Source organism: Dipodomys merriami, unplaced genomic scaffold (genome assembly GCF_024711535.1).
Source record: "Dipodomys merriami isolate MVZ:Mamm:240054 unplaced genomic scaffold, mDipMer1.0.p SCAF_901, whole genome shotgun sequence".
Taxonomy (NCBI): domain Eukaryota; kingdom Metazoa; phylum Chordata; class Mammalia; order Rodentia; family Heteromyidae; genus Dipodomys; species Dipodomys merriami.
The window spans coordinates 38,062-54,262 of record NW_027206515.1 but is presented as its reverse complement, the minus strand read 5'-3'; positions in this window follow the sequence as shown (position 1 = coordinate 54,262).

Genomic DNA, 16,201 nt, shown 5'->3' with positions numbered 1-16,201 from the left:
ACATTTCTGGTCGTTGCTAGTGTATAGGACTGGTCCCACCTTCCATTTCAGGCCACTTCTGGTCGTTGCTAGGGTATAGGACTAGTCCCACCTTCCATTTCAGGTCATTTCCGGTCATTGCTAGGGTATAGGACTACTCCCACCTTCCATTTCAGGCCACTTCAGGTCGTTCATAGGGTATAGGACTGGTCCCGCCTTCTATTTCAGGCCACTTCCGGTCATTGCTAGGGTATAAGACTAGTCCCACCTTCCATTTCAGGTCATTTCTGGTCATTGCTAAGGTATAGGACTAGGCCTACTTTCCATTTCAGGCCACTTCTGGTCATTGCTAGGGTATAGGACTGGTCCCGCCTTCCATTTCAGACCATTTCCAGTCGTTGCTAGAATACAGGGCTGGTCCCACCTTCCATTTCAGGTCATTTCTGGTGGTTGCTAGGGTATTGGACTAGTCCCGCCTTCCATTTCAGGCCATTTCCGGTGGTTGCTAGGGTATTGGACTAGTCCCGCCTTCCATTTCAGACCATTTCCGGTGGGTTGCTAGGATACAGGCTTGGTCTCACCCTCCTCCAGGACGTCCCACCACCTAGATTCACAACTGATTGGCCTATTCCATGAAAGCCCCGTCCTCACTTTCCTAATTCACTTGTCATTGGTCCAGCTGTAAGACACGCCCCTTAGCCTCCCCTCCCAAATCCAACTCGCTGCTGATTGGACCTCACACTACAGTCCCGACCCTAACTACCTGAACTTGGATTCAGATTGGCCCAGCAGGATTGGAGATGTGGGGTACCCGGATGTTGGACCACTCTAAGGGAGGGGGGGGTGGTTGGGTTGATGGATGGGTGGATGACCAGGCCTGCGACCTCTTCCCCTTCTGTGCCTGTCCCAGGGGTCCCCAATGACCTCTCCAGGGATTGACCCAGATGGGCCTATAGCTCCTTATTGCGGTAGGATAAGTCGAGGTCGGAGGTCTGTGTCTCCCTAGGCCTAGGATGCATTGCACCTGCACGACATCCGGGTCTTCTCTGGAGGGAGGGACCCATTGGCTTCCCCGGGGACTCCTCCAGCCACGACCCCTGCTCTGATTGGCTGACACGCCTGTCTCTCCATACTTTGGCCCCGCCCAGGGAAGCTGGGGGTCCAGTCCCGCCTCTTCCTTGGGTGATATTGAAAGGCAGGGTGTGCTGTCCATCATCCCTGGGCCCCGCCCCCTGCCAAGCCAGTAGCTGGAGAGTTGATATGTGTGAAGCCATGCCTCTTCGTGGCTAGCTCTATGGACGCTGTGGGTGCCCATCACCCAGAGGTCCCGCCCACTAGTGAATGTATGGGCACAGGGGCTTTTCTCACTTCCAGGTCCCGCCTCCTGGCTGTTGAAAGGCCACAGGGGCTGTCTGTCTCCTCCAGGTCCTGCCCCCTGGCTGTTGTGTGGACATTTGTCCTGTCTGTCATCTTCAGACCACGCCCCCTTGTTGTATAATCATGTGTCCTGTCTGTCACCTTCAGGCCACGCCCCCTTGTATTATCAAGTGTCCTGTCGACTTCAGGCCACACCCCTTGCAATTGGGTGGCCACACAAGCTGTCATTTACCTCCAGGTCCTGCCTCCTACTCCGTCTTAGGTCCTGTCAAGCCGAAGCCCCGCCCACAAGTGACTGACTGGACACTCTAGCTGTCCATCACCATCCTGTCCCGCCCTGCGCCTGTCTCCACACTGAGCAGGGGCCAGAGGGGAAGGGAAACGCTGCCTGGGCTCGTGCACCGCGCATGTGCAAGGAGTGGTTCCAAAGAGGCGGAGCCTGTGCATGCGCCATGGAAAGATGGGCGGGGCAGACAGGCCTGACAGCGCGCATGTGCTCTTTACGTTGATTTTATTTGTCCCTCCCCGCCAGGCTCCTTCTTATGCTTCCGCTTCCGCCTGCTGCTGGAGGCCCCGGGTTCGAATCCAGCCTCACACTGGGGCGGGGCCTGGGGGGAGGGGAGGTGCAGGCTGCAGCCACCCGCGGGGGGATCATGTGAGGCCCCGCCCTGCGCCTCTCCTCATCCGGGAACCCTGAGAGGGGGCGGTTCCCACCTGCATCCCTGCCCACGCCCCGGAAGCAGCATCTGCGACCTCCAGACTAGAAGTAGGTGATGGTGGCACCCACCAGGGCCACGACCACCACGGACACGATGGGGGACACTACCCGGGCCAGCGCGCTGCCTGGAGGGGGCAGAACCGGAACTGGAAATGGGGGGAGAACACACCCAGGAAGGGGGGTGGGGCGTCTCCCTGCAGCTTCTGGTTGGGAAGTGTCCGGAAACAGGAAGCGAGCCAAGGCGAAGGGGGCGGGACAAGGGTGCCTGACCGGAAGTGCTATCACAGCCGTGACAGGAAGTGTCCATGAACAGGGACAGGAAGTGCCCTAGTGTGTCAAGACCGGAAGTTCTTGTGTACTAGGGACAGGAAGTCTCCATAGTCAAGACCAGAAGTTGTTATATACTAGGGACCGGCAGTCTCCACAGTCAAGACCAGAAGTTCCTACACACTAGGGACCGGAAATGCCCTTCCAATCAGGACCGGAAGTGCCCTTCCTGTCAGGACCTGAAGTTTCTATACACTAGGGACGGGAAGTCCCCAGTCAGGACCAGAACTTCCTATATACTAGGGACTGGAAATCTCCACAGTCAAAACCGGAAGTTCCTATACACTAGGGACCGGAAGTCCCCATAGTCAATACCAGAAGTTCTTATACACTAGATACCCGAAGTTCCTCTACACTAGGGACCGGAAGTGCCCTTCCAATCAGGACCGGAAGTTCCTATACACTAGGGACCGGAAGTGCCCTTCCAATCAGGACCAAAAGTTCCTGTACACTTGGACCAGAAGTCCCCATAGTCAAGACCAGAAGTTGTTATATACTAGGGACCGGAAGTCTCCACAGTGAAGACCGGAAGTTCTTAAACACTAGGGACCGGAAGTCCCCATAGTCAGGACCAGAAGTTCATATACACTAGGGACCGGAAGTTACTATATACTAGGGACCGGAAGTGCCCAGTCAAGACCGGAAGTTCCTATACACTAGGGACCGGAAATGCCCTTCCAATCAGGACCGGAAGTTCCTATACACTAGGGACCGGAAGTCCCATCACCAGGACCAGAAGTTCCTATACACTAGGGACCGGAAATACCCAGTCGGGACCAGAAGTTGTTATATACTAGGGACCGGAAGTTCCCAATCAGGACCGGAAGTTCCGATACTCTGGACCAGAAGTTCACATACTGTCAGAAGCGGAAGTTCTCATGCCGACTGGAAGTCCCAATACACGCCTGGGCCCAGATCACGAGGGGACCGGAAGTGGGGTGGCCGAGGGGGCGGGACTTACCCTGGAGGGTCTCCGTGGATCACGTGTTCGTCGCCAGCACCTGGGGTGGAGGGGGAGGAGAGACACAGCCCTGGAAGCTCGGCCTCCACATCCGGGTCCTTACATCGGGGTACCCACATCCAGGTCTCTACATCTGTGATCCCATGTCTGGGTCCCTACATCCGGGTCTCTACATCCGGGTCTCCACACTGGGGTCTCCTCATCCGGGTCTCCACATCCAGGTCTCCACACTGGGGTCCCTACATCTGGGTCTCTACATCCAGGTTTCCACATCCGGGTCCCTACATCCAGGTTCCCATGTCTGGTCCCTACATCCGGGTCCATAAATCCGGGCCTCCACACTGGGTTCCCTACATCCGGGCCTCTCCATCCGGGCCTCTCCATCCCCAGCCTCCACATCCGTGCCTCCCCCTTCCATGTCCTCACCTCCTGTGCCTGGTGGGGGTTGGGGCTGGGGTGGAGGCCGGCGTTGGGGCGGGAGGTAGACGTCTGCGGGGAGAGAGAGAGCGAGGGAGGATGGAGGCCGGCCTCCCCCCCTCCCCTTACCCCCTCTCTCCCCTGACCCCTGACTCCCCCTGACCCCTTCTGACCCCGCTCACCTCCATCCCGACCCCGGGGTCGCGGCCTGGGTGGGTCGGGCAGCTGCAGGTACAGCCCTGTGTGCCAGGAGTGGGCCGTACTTCAGTTTCCCCACCCTGGGTGGGCCTGGTGTGGGGGGGGAGGACCCCACTCATCCGAGTTGGGCTTCGGGGTGGGATCTGCAGGCGAAGAGAGAGAGGGTGGTGACCCCTGACCTCCCCTGACCCCCCCCAACCCCTGACCCCAAGGCCTCAGGGGGTGGCATATGGTCACATGGAATTCAGGCCCACAGCTGGATCACGGCCACACATGAGGCCTAGCGGCTAGGGTGAAGCCATGGGGGGGAAGGTGAGAGGTCAGGACTCACCGGGGTCATCCAGGGCATCGGCGAGGTCAAAGTCGGCCTGGCCTGAGGGGGGAAGAGGACGGGTGCTGGGGACGGACGGATGGATGGGGAGACAGACACAGAGACGAACAGACAGACCGAGAGGATGACACACGGACAGACAGACAGACAAGGGATGGACAGCCAGGTGGACAGACAGACTAAGAGGCAGACAGACAGAGAGGAAGACAGATGGACAGAGAGGAGACAGACAGACAGACAGACCCAGACAGAGACTGAGAGGCAGACAGACACAGAGACGGACAGACAGACAGACCGAGAGGATGACACATGGAGAGACAGACAGACAGAGCCAGAGGCAGATGGACAGACAGACAATGAGACAGACAGAGAGGAGACGGACAGACAGACACATGGACACACACACATGGACAGACACACGGACAGACGGGCCCAGACACAGACGGACCTGCAGACAGACAGAGACAGACAGACAAGGGATGGACAGATGACCAAGACAGGATGGACAGATGGACGGACAGGTGAATAGGCAGACCAAGAGGCAGACAGACAGACTGCGAGGAGACAGACAGACAGACAGACCGAGAGGAGATGGACAGACCGACAGAAGCAGATGGACAGAGACACAGACAGACAGACTGAGACGCAGACAGACAGACAGACAGAAAGGAAGACAGATGGACAGAGAGGAGACGGACAGACAGACCGAGAGGCAGGCAGACAGACAGACTGACTGACAGACAGATGGACAGACAGACCAACTGAGAGGAGATGGACAGACAGGCAGACCCAGAGACAGACAGACAGACAGGGACACAGTCAGACAGACTGACTGACAGATGGACAGACAGACAGACAGACAGACAGACCGAGAGGAGACAGACAGACACACAGACACAGAGACAGACAGGCCAACAGGACCAGGTCTTGGCCTCCAACAACCCGGCACAACCTGAAAATCCACCGCCACCTCCCCACCCCACAACCCCAGCCCAGCCCCGGGCCCCGAGGGGGGGGGAACCCGAAACCACCAGGAGAGGAGGGGGGGACACTAGAAACCACCAAAGAGGGGAGAACTACAAACCACCAAACTGGGGAGAGAACTAGAAACCACCAAACAAGGGAGAACTAGAAACCACCAAAAGGGGGGAGAACTAGAAACCACCAAAGAGGGGGAACTAGAAACCACCAAACTGGGGGTGAAGTAGAAACCACCAAGGTGGGGGAACTAGAAACCACCAAGGGGGAGAGAAACCACCAAGGAGGGGGGAACTAGAAACCACCAAAGAAGGGGGAGAGAACTAGAAACCACCAAGGGGGAGAGAAGTAGAAACCACCAAGGGGGGGGGAGAACTAGAAACCACCAAACAGGGAGAGAGAACTAGAAACAACCAAACTGGGGGGGGGAACTAGAAACCACCAAAGAGGAGAGAACTAGAAACCACCAAGGGAAGAACTAGAAATCACCAAGGGGGGAGAACTAGAAACCACCAAAGAGAGTGGGGGAACTAGAAACCACCAAGGCCTCACCCCGGCCTCCTGGGCCCAGGCCGCAGAGCAGGGTGGCCAGCAGCAGCAGCAGCAGCGCAGGTCCTCCTTGAAACTTGCAAGGCTATGGTCAAAGTCACCCTAAGCAGGAATGTCCTTGAAACCCCTGTCCAACTTCAGTGCCAACAAAGCCAGAAGTAGAGCCAAATGGCTCCAGTGGTAGAGGGCTAGCCTGAGTTCAAGCTCTGGGACTGGCAATAAACAGACATACACAACAATCTGTACAGCCATCCAGCTAAAGCATGTCACCCTCTTGTCCCCAGCTGAATTGGACAGAGTTCCCTGGGAAAGGGGCTGGGGGAGCCACTGTCATCATCACTCTGCCCATTCTGCCTGCATCACAGGATTCCGGCCACACCATTATTTCATGTTCCTTTCTGACCAAAGGGATACAAGAATGGTGGCCATGCCCACATTCCATGCTGCCTGGTAGATGGACTAGGCTCTCTGAGATCCACAGGGGAAAAATCCTGCCACAGGAGCATGGGCCTACTGCAGGCACCCGGGCCAGTGACAGACTGAGCTGGAGCCACAGGCCCTCTCTGCCCCATGAGCTGCCACCACAGCATGCATGGGGATGGGAAGAGGGACATGGGCATGTGAAAAGAAAATCTGCTTCGTCCACGACCTGACTGATGAGGTAGACTTCCAGAGTCCAGCAGGTGAGCTCCACCATTGATGCAGCCAGCTGTCGGCACACATCCAAACCATCGAGGAGTCCCTCATGGTGTGTAAAGAGTAGATGTTGATCTTGAATGAGCTGTGTTGGGAGAAAGCCAAGTGCATGCACTGGCTGTCCTAGGAGAAGATAGAGAAGAGGAGAGTGCTGCGGGAACTGCTGTCACTCCTCGCAAGGGAAGGCACAGACTCTCCAGATACCAGCACAGGCTGAGCTCCCCACCACCAGCACTGCTTCAGACGCCTCAGGGCCCGTGGTGGGTGAAATCAGGGAGGAGCAGAAAGGTTTTGCAGAATTGCAACTTGAAGACAGCATGGAAACTGCCAGAGGAGAGGTCAGGGTTCCCGACCCCATAGTGGACTCCCCCAAGGAGCACGTCCTGCCCCAGATGTCGCACATCCAGTTCCGCCCACAGCTCCCAGGCTCAGGGGAGGAGTGCTCCCTCACTTTCTTCTGTAGACTGATGTGGATGATGACTCTCTATGTGACATACTGACTCTCAAAAGCCTTGGCAGCCACCAGAAGTAGGTGGCCAGGTGGCTTTCTCTCAAGCCTCCATCAGCCGGGTGACAGGAAGGTTAAACTGGGGGTCGGGTAGGGCAAAGGCTGCAGGGAGGTGGCCAAAATTCAAGGGTTATCTAATGGCCCATTGGTGGCCAGGAAAGAGGCCCATGTTATGCTTATCACAAAGAATAAATTGTTTTCAAAGCAAAATAAAAAGCCTCCAACAAAGATTTGTTCTTCTAGTCCTGGGGCTTGAACTCAGGGCCTGGACATTGTCCTGAGCTCTTTTTGATCAAGACTGGCACTCTACCAGTTGAACCCCACCTCCCTTTCCAGCTTTTTCTGTGTGGAATAGAACCCAGGGCTTCAGGCATGCTAGGTGACCACTCTACCACTGAGCCACATTCTCAGCTAGGATGATTCTCCCCCCTCCCAAACCCATATGACAATTCCTCAGATAAATAGGAAGTAGGTGGTGGTGTATGCATCAAATACCTAGGCCAGCAGCCACCAGGCTTAGTGGGGAAAAGATTGTAGTGTAGAAATCTCTGATTTTGCATGCACGTGGTGTGTGTGTGTGTGTGTGTGTGTGTGTGTGTGTGTGTGTGTGTGTGTGAACTCAGGCCTAGGCTCTATCCCTGAGTTTTCTTGCTCAAGGCTAGTGCTCTGCCACTTGAGCCACAGCCCCTCTTGCTTTTGGATGGTTAATTGTAGGTAAGAGTCTCAAGGACTTTCCTGTCCAGGGTGGCTTTGAATCATGATGGGGGCCCCAAGGAAGCAAGAGTAAACACAACTCTCAAGTACTATCCCTATGGTGGGCTACTCCTGCACCCTGCGGACCAGATGTGAAACATGCGGCCCTGTGCCATCAACCTCTAGAGTTCAATTTGGGGAAGTGACCAGGGCCAAGCTGACTTTTGCTCACCCTGATTGCTGATGCCCCAGCAGGTCTGTTCCACCCCAGACCAAGAGAGCTCCAGGAGGCCCGGCTTACCAGGGGCACAAAAAAGGGAGAGGTCAGCTCCAGGCTGAGCTAAGAGCCTTTGCCCACAGGTACCCCAACATGTCCTTACTTATCACCATAAGACCTGTAAAAGAACAAACCCCAAAAACAAAATTGGAGCTGTGCCTCCAAGTGGTAGAGCTCTAGCATTGAACCAAAGAGCTCAGGGACAGGGCCCCCAAGCTTTGAGTTCTAGACCCCCAGCTGACTTCCCCCATAAAACACAGCTTGTCTAAATGTGAACTAGTCGGATTTGTGCAGTGTTTCTGAAGAATGGTGATACTGAAGAAAGCACCCTAATTCTAATGACAGCTGAATTTGTGACATACAGCTATGTGCTGAGTCCTTCACAGGGCGCTATTTGCTGGGTCCTTCCCACATGGGGGTTTTGTGCTGAGTCCTCAAAAAGGTGCTGTTTGCTGAGTCATTCCAAAGGGTGCTATGTGCTGAGTCCCTGAGAAGTGTGGGCCGTCCTGGTTTTTTCAAAGGATGCTGTGTGCTGAGTCCATTACACAACGTACTGTATGCTGAGTCCTTCAATAGGTGTGGTGAGCTACTGCATCGCAAAGGGTCCTGCTATGTGCTGACCACTGGTGAAGAGAGGGATGAGGTGAGTTTTTTGAGTGCTGTGTGCTGAGTCCTTTACACAGGGGGCTGTGTACTGTCCTTCAAATGGAGCTGTTCGCTGAGTGCTTCCACAGTATGGTATGTGCTGAGTCCTTCAAAATTGTTCTACGTGCTGAGTTTTTTGAAGGGTGCTGTGCACTGGATGTTTTACACAGGGTGCTTTATACTCAGCCCTTCAAAGGGTGCTGTGTGCCGAGTACTCTACCCAGCATACTACATGCTGAGTCCTCAAAGGGAGCTGTGTGCTGAGTCCTTTACACAGGGTGCTTTGTGCTGTTTTTGGAAGTGTGCTGTGTGTTGAGTCATCCCAAAGGGTGCTAATTTCTGAGTCCTTGAGAGGTAGTTATCCCCAACACTCACACACACACACGCACAAACACACATACACACACAAATTTCACTATGCACCTGCTTGGTGTGTGGAGTGGAGGGGGATGGAGGAAAGTCTCCTCCAGCGGTGGGGCTGAGGGGAGATTCAATTCCCCAGACCGGTACTGGGGGTGGGGGGTAGTGATGAGCTGAGGTAAGGCTGCAATTACCATGGTCTGGGAGCCTCAGGGCCCAGTCAGGGCTGCAATTTTGGCCAGGGCTTTGGGGCTGGGCCCAGGGGAGGAGGGGGTGGGGCCCAGGAGCACACTTTGGTGGCAGCAATGGCCAGGGGCCCAAGGGGGCTGGGGCATGTGCACAGCAGAGGCGAGGTGGCCCAGGAGAGGAGTATGGGGCAGAAAGAGAGCTGGGAGAAGAATGAGCATGAGCACAAGCACCAGTGGAAACGACTTCAGTGGCTGGCGGCTGTTCCGATCATAGCCTGGGTCCTGGCCGGTTGCATAGAGCATGTGGAGCCTGCATGGCAGGCCATGGCGTGCGTAGCCCCTGCAGCAGCCATGGTGCCCCTGAGTCTGAGGTCCCGGTTCAGGGAGCTAGGCAGAGTCAGCAGCTGCTGAGGCAGAGGCGGCAGCCACAGGGGACGAGGCCACTGAGGGGGAGGCAGTGGCTGAGGAGAAGGAGCAGAGGCTGAGTGCTGCCCCACCACGTGCCAGCAGACGCCCCTGCCCCTTCCCAGAAGATCTGCATTTCAAACATGCTGCAGGCTCAGACTGGTGGAGCCTCTTGCAGTCACCTGGCGGAGATGGCACACCCCTATCTGGCTTGTGGCCCTGACTTGGTCCTGGCCCCGAGCCCTCAGACTCAGGGCTCGCACCCAGAGTCTCAGCCTACAGCTTCTCCCAGCAGCACAGGTGAGTGGCTGCACTGCGGGCCAGCACCTCGCGTGACCCCTGCACCCTGTGACTCCACCACTCTACCCCTTCCACCCCACCCCCGCAGGCCAGGAACTCAGCCTCTTGCCTCCCCTCTCCTGTCCTGCCTGCACCTCCCCAGCACCCCACAGTCCGCCCTGGCTCTGCCACAAATGCACCCCAGGGGTGGGGGTTGGAACTGGGTGTCGACCTGAGGATCCCACCCCCATCCCTAGCATCCAGTGTCCCAGGAAAATGAGACATGCAAGGATGGGTGAGGAGCACCCATCCAGGGACACCACAGAGCCCCTGGCTGGAGCAGTGGGAGCCACACAGCCTTGCATCTGCACCCTTCCTCTCCCTGGTGGGAACCTATGGCTTTAGTCAGAGGTGGTGAGCTGCACCTCCACACCTGCCTTCTTAGGTCTTTTCCTTTTTGCTGGGGAGGGGGGGGTTGGATGCAGAAGATAGGCCCCTCCCTTGCTGTGTGAGCCCTTGTCTTCTGTGCTCAGTCACCCTTTCACCTGCGGACATTCCCAGAAGAGCCCACTAGAGAGGTGAGGGCACTGGGGTCAGATAGAAGGTGGATATTTGGGAGAAATACACACCCCTTCTAACAGATATACACCCAGCCTGTACCCCAACCCCAGCTGTCAACAGTTCTGATCACATTTCCCAGCTCTGCCAGCTTCTGCTAGTGCTCCCAGTCCATCTGGTCTTCTCATCCTCCCCAAGATCTGCCAAGTCGCCCCGAAGTATATAGGCTGAAAATAGGGAGTCTAACCATGTATATAGCCTTTAGAACCCCATCAGAGTCCTCAACAACGCCCCCACCCCAGGTCAGACACCTCTCAGGTGGCACCATGACCCCCTGCTTTGTTTTCTGTCCAGGCTCTGAGGAGCCACATGTCTCGGGACTCCTTCACCCAGCGTCCTGGCCTAGGGTTTTGGTGAATGAGGAGTCAAAGCTGGTTGTTCCCAAGGGGAAGGGTCTGGCCCTGGAGAAACGGGGAGGCAGGGTGGTTCTGCATTATTAGAGCATTGTTCCGCTTGGGTGGTTGCCCCTGATTCTGACAAGGGAACCCATGTGCTTAAGCTGGTACATTGCCCAGATGAGAAACAAACTCCGGAGAGGCACTGCTCTGAGTCTGTGTTTGTGTGTGTGTGTGTTTGTGTGTGTGTGTGTGTGTGTGTGTGTGTGTGTGTGTGTGTGTGTGTTTGTTGGGAGAGCAGGGAGGATGAGAACAATGAAAATATATTTAAGTCACCATGTCTAAAAAGAGCAAAAGCATTTTATTTGTTGTTCTTTTTTCATTAATGCCCACTAGGAGACCAGCCACAATTTTTGTTTTCTCTTTCACCATTTCATGGCTCCTTTAGGGAAGGTTTCAGTAGATGTTCCTTTCCACCTCTTTCTTCCCCTTTCCTGCAGCCCACAGTAGCTGCTGGACCTGTGTGGGTCTCCCTTAGGAGGCCTGTGTGAACCACAGACCAGAGTGGACACCTGCTCTTCTGTCTTCAGCCAGAAGGCTCATGAGGCTACTGTGATCACAGCTGCACTCTTCCAGCCAGACAGTCTGCTCTGGTGTGTATAGTTGGAGCTAATTCAAGGTTGGGAATGAGTCTGCCAAACATAAATAGGGAACGAGATGGGGGGTAGTAGGGCAGGGGTTGTGAAGCTAGGAGGGTCTGGGAAGTGACGATTGGTGTGACATAGCAGATGGTTCACCACGACCGAGGATGAGAGGGGAATCTTACCCAGGGTATTGATGGTGTACGTGGGCATCTTGGCATGGGGCTCCAGGCCCCCAATGGTGGCAAGGATTCCCTCCAGGGGCAGTGCACTGGTGGGTAGTCCTCCCTGGAGTCCTGCAGACTCCAAGTTGTGTCCTTCTTGGGCTGTTTCCAGCTGCGCAATGGTAGGCAACTGTGTTCCCTCTGCTGGAGCCTACTTGGGATCAGGACATGGCAGTTAGCTAAGGCTCTCTGAATGCCATTTTCTATGACCCGCTGTAGGCTGTCTGGAAGGAAAAGGGGACCACTAACTTTGGAACCCTTTAAGTTTGATTGGGACATGTGAAATGCCAGCTTTTCCAGGGTTTTTCCTTGAAGCTGGCAATTTCTAACTAATGCTTGGGATTCTGGGTCAAATTAGATGGACCATTTCAGCCACCAAACAATGATATTCAAAGCAGCACAAGCAGAGTTCCCTAGCCAGATGGTCTCCTGCTATGAACGTCGTGCCTTGACTGCTTTTCTCCGGTAGATGCTGATTCTTCTCCAGCTCTCTTTAGGGTGACCACCACAGTTGAGGATGTTGTGGGGAGCAGAGATTGTGACTTCGCCATCTGCAGCCTACTAGCTGTGAGTAGAGAAAATTCCCAGGACCTGTACTGGACTCTGGGAAATTCAGAGACCTGGGATGCCTCAGGGATCCTATCTCTGGAACATGAAACTTGGGGGCTGGATATGGTGGACCATCCTGTCTGGCCCCAGGGAGTGGAGAGGAGGCCCCTTGAGCCAGGCTTTCACCTCAGGGCAACCTTTTTCACAGCTGAGTGGGAAAGTGAGTGCCACACAGCTGGTCAGCCGCTGGACAGAGATCCTTGAGAAGATAGGCATCCCAGAGGCCCTGGAATCCAGTGAGTACATCATGGCTCACGTCCTTAGAACCAAAACAATTAAGTGCGGTGGCACCAGGAGGGTGGGAAGAAGGAGGAGGGAGAACTGTGGGAGAGCTACATCAGGCTTTACCCCGACCCAGGATGCTTACCTGAATTGGATGGGACTTTTCTGTAGTATTGTCATGGACAGATGCTCATCTATTTATCTAACAAAACATTACAGTGTGTGCCAGTTCCTGGGGGGGGGGGGGAGAGGTGGGGGTCATACACAATGAAAGGTTCCAGTGCTGGTTCCACAGCACATGAAGAAATTTTGGTTTGAGCTGGATGTTGGTGCCCCACACCTGCCATCCTAGCTACTTAGGAGGCTGAAATAGGAGGATTGAAGCTTAAGGCCCAGACAGAAAAGCCTGTAAGACTCTTATCTCCAACTAACTACCAAAAAGAAAATGCCAGAACTAGGCTCAAGCTGTAGACTGTTGGCCTTGAGTACAAAGGCTCAGGGACAGCACCCAGGCTCTGAGTTCAAGCACAGGAGTGACACAAAGAAAGGAAAAAGAAAGAGAGGAGGGAAGGATGGAGGGAGAAAAGGAGGAAAGGAAGGAAGAAGGGAGCATACAAGCCTTGGTTTGGAGTCCCTGGATCAAGGGAGCCAACCATTCACAATCTCTGTGGGGACAGTTTCTGAGCCTAAAGCTCGTATGTAGGACCAAGCCACTGACCCGTTCATGACATCAGCAACTTCATGACATCCAATATCTGAGTGGTCGCTGACTGCAGAGGGAAACAGCCTCTGGTAGACCCTAGGGCTCAGGGTGGGTCACAGAGTTTCAATCTGTCCTGGTTCACCAAGTTTATTTTCTGGTCAGATAAGAAGAAAATGTCCAAGGGCTAGGGAAGTATAGGGTGAGGGAGTGTCAAGAGGGGCAAGGGATAAGCAGGAAGATGAAGAGGGAGGATGATCTCAGATCAGGTGTGTCAGGCCATTGAAGCCATGACCTCACCTGACAACCTAGATCATCAGTGATAGAGCCTTCGACCCAGCCACATGCCTATGAAAAGTCCTGGTACTCTGGGTTCACCGTTGACGATTTGTCTGTCATCTGCTGCAGAATGCCTGTGAAGTACATCCTTGGGGACTGGGACTTTTGCTGGCTCAATCTGAAGATGACACCCCCAGTGTTCATTCCTCAACCAGAGAAAGAGGTAAGCGGGCCACTGGAAGAGGACACCCGGGGAATGAGGGCGAGAGTCAGACCCGTGTTGCCCTCAGACTTCCTTTAGGGGACTCTAGGGCCGCGTGACTGCCATCCTCAGAGGTAGAGGTGGGTCTCTTTGCTGGCTCAGCCATTAATCTAGATGGCAGATTGGGATTCAGAGAGGGCCGACTGAAGATCGAGGCTAGTGGGAAAACCAGAGGCAGTGGGCTCGGAGCAGGGTTGTTTCTTTGAGGATACTCACAACCCAGGAACATTCCTGGGATGGATGGGCTCTTTTCTCCTCCCTGAGAGAGAGGGACCTAGAGCCCTCCAGTCTGCATCCCTTGGCTGAGAAATCCTTTCATTCCCATATCCTGTAGTTGTATAACTAGACCTCACCTGACTGCCCAGTGTCAAGGCAGGACAGTGAGAGATCTTGAGTCCTTGATGAGGTCATGGGATCCTCAGTATGGATTGTACTTGAATGTCCTGACTTGGTGCATGGTCAGTCTCATCTAAGACTGCCATGATCTAGGACATAGAAGCTAGAGAGTCAGAGCAGGATGGGGTCTATTCTGTGAGTCTTGAGTATTATGTGTGCGTTTTGAGCTCCCATGTGCTCACCTGCTTCCTTTACTTGGGTGCGTCTATGCTAGAAAAAGCTTAAAACTAAGGCCTGTGTCCCATCCCTTGTTTTATGCTCAAAGCTAGCACTTTACCATTTGAGCCACAGCTCCACTTGCAACGTTTTGGGGTGTTTAATTGGAGATAAGAGTTCTCAATGACTTTGCTGCCAAGGGTGCATCCAACTGCAGTCCTCAGATCTCAGTCTCCTGAGGGGATAGGATGACAGGCATGAAAAAGCCTCTTTGGCTGGGTGCCAATGGCTCATGGCTGTCATCCTAAGTACTCAGGAGCTGAGATCTTAGGATCATGGTTCAAAGCCAGCTTGGGCAGAAAAGACCCTCAGACTCTTCTCTCCAATAAAGCACCAGAAACCCAGAAGTGGTGCTGTGGCTCAAGTAGTAGAGTGCTGGACTTGAGCTGAAGAGCTCAGGGATAGCACCCAGGCCCAGAGTTCAAGCCCCACAACCAACAAAAAGAAAGAAAGTAAAACATCTTTGCCTGCAAAGGATGGTGGAGGTGTGTTTGTGTGTGTGTACAGTGGGGGTGGTAGACATTTAGCGCCCCACTCACTTATCATTTTAGATGGATTGTCCAAATCTCTTAGTCCATGGCAGCCGATTCTTGACCACAGGTGAAGCTCTGGGTTGGATGTCTACCATCGGCCCTCAGTCTCCTCATGGGACAGTTGTGAGGAAACAAGGGACTAATACAGAGGGCTCTCTAGAGCTGGGCTAGGCACAGAGGGAGCAGCTGTCAGATATGGTTCTCAAAAATTCTGTGAGCATATGACAGGAAGTTACCTAGAAAGGGCTCAGATGGGGTCTGTTATTAATCCTGCAACAGGTATAGGATTATGAAACAAAACATGGCCGTCTTTCATCATTAATCTATCCCCATGAGGAAGGGGATCCTTAACTGTATTCAGTCTTGCAACTGGGGAAAATGAGGCATTGACAAGCCAGGTGACTTACTCATGACCTCCAGCAGACAGGAAGCTCGGCCTGACTTCTCTGCCATGCTTCCTAGGACAGTGAGTGTTATTCAGCCCACTTCTTGTGGTGGGAGGTCCACTTTTGTCATGTGTGAGCCTTGAATTTGAGACCTGGATGCTGTGCCTGAGCTCCTTAGATCAAGGCTAGCGATCTACCACATGAGCCACAGCATCACTTCCAGTTTTCTGTTGGTTCTTTGAGTATAAGAGTTTCACAGACATTCCTGCCTGGGCTAGCTGTGAATCATGATCTTCACATCTCAGCCTCCTGTGTAGTTAGGATTATAGGCCTGAGCCACCAGCACCTGGCTTACGTGTAATTCTGGCCCTCTCTTCCTCTTTCTCTCTCTCTCTCTCCCACCTCTCTCCTCTCTCCCTCTCTTTCTCTCTTGCCCCTCTTTCCCTCTCTCTCTAGGTCTCTCTCTTTCTCTCTCAGGAACTGGTTGAATAGGTGCTGGAGGAGGTGGCCCAGCATCCCCATGTGGCTGGAACCAAAGGTGGCCCTCTCATTCTGGAGGTGGGCTGAGGGTCAGGAGCTCTTTTGCTCAGCCTATTGAACTAGCTTCATGAGGTAAGCCCCTCTGTGCCCCGGCTAGACTGTGATGGTTATTCCTTGTCCATCCCTTGAGTCCTTCCTCACATCCCTCTGCTACACCGTTGAAGGAAAGTGGATGAGGAGATGTTGCCTTGTCCTTCTGCCCAGCACAATCCTGGGACTCTGACCCATACCCCCACCTATCTGGTCAGGGCCTGGCTATAAGACAATGAAAACAGTCCATGTCTAATACCTTTTGCTGGCGAGTGTAGTTTTGGTTAGGGGGGTGGGGTGCAGAGGAAAGACCCAAGACCTGAC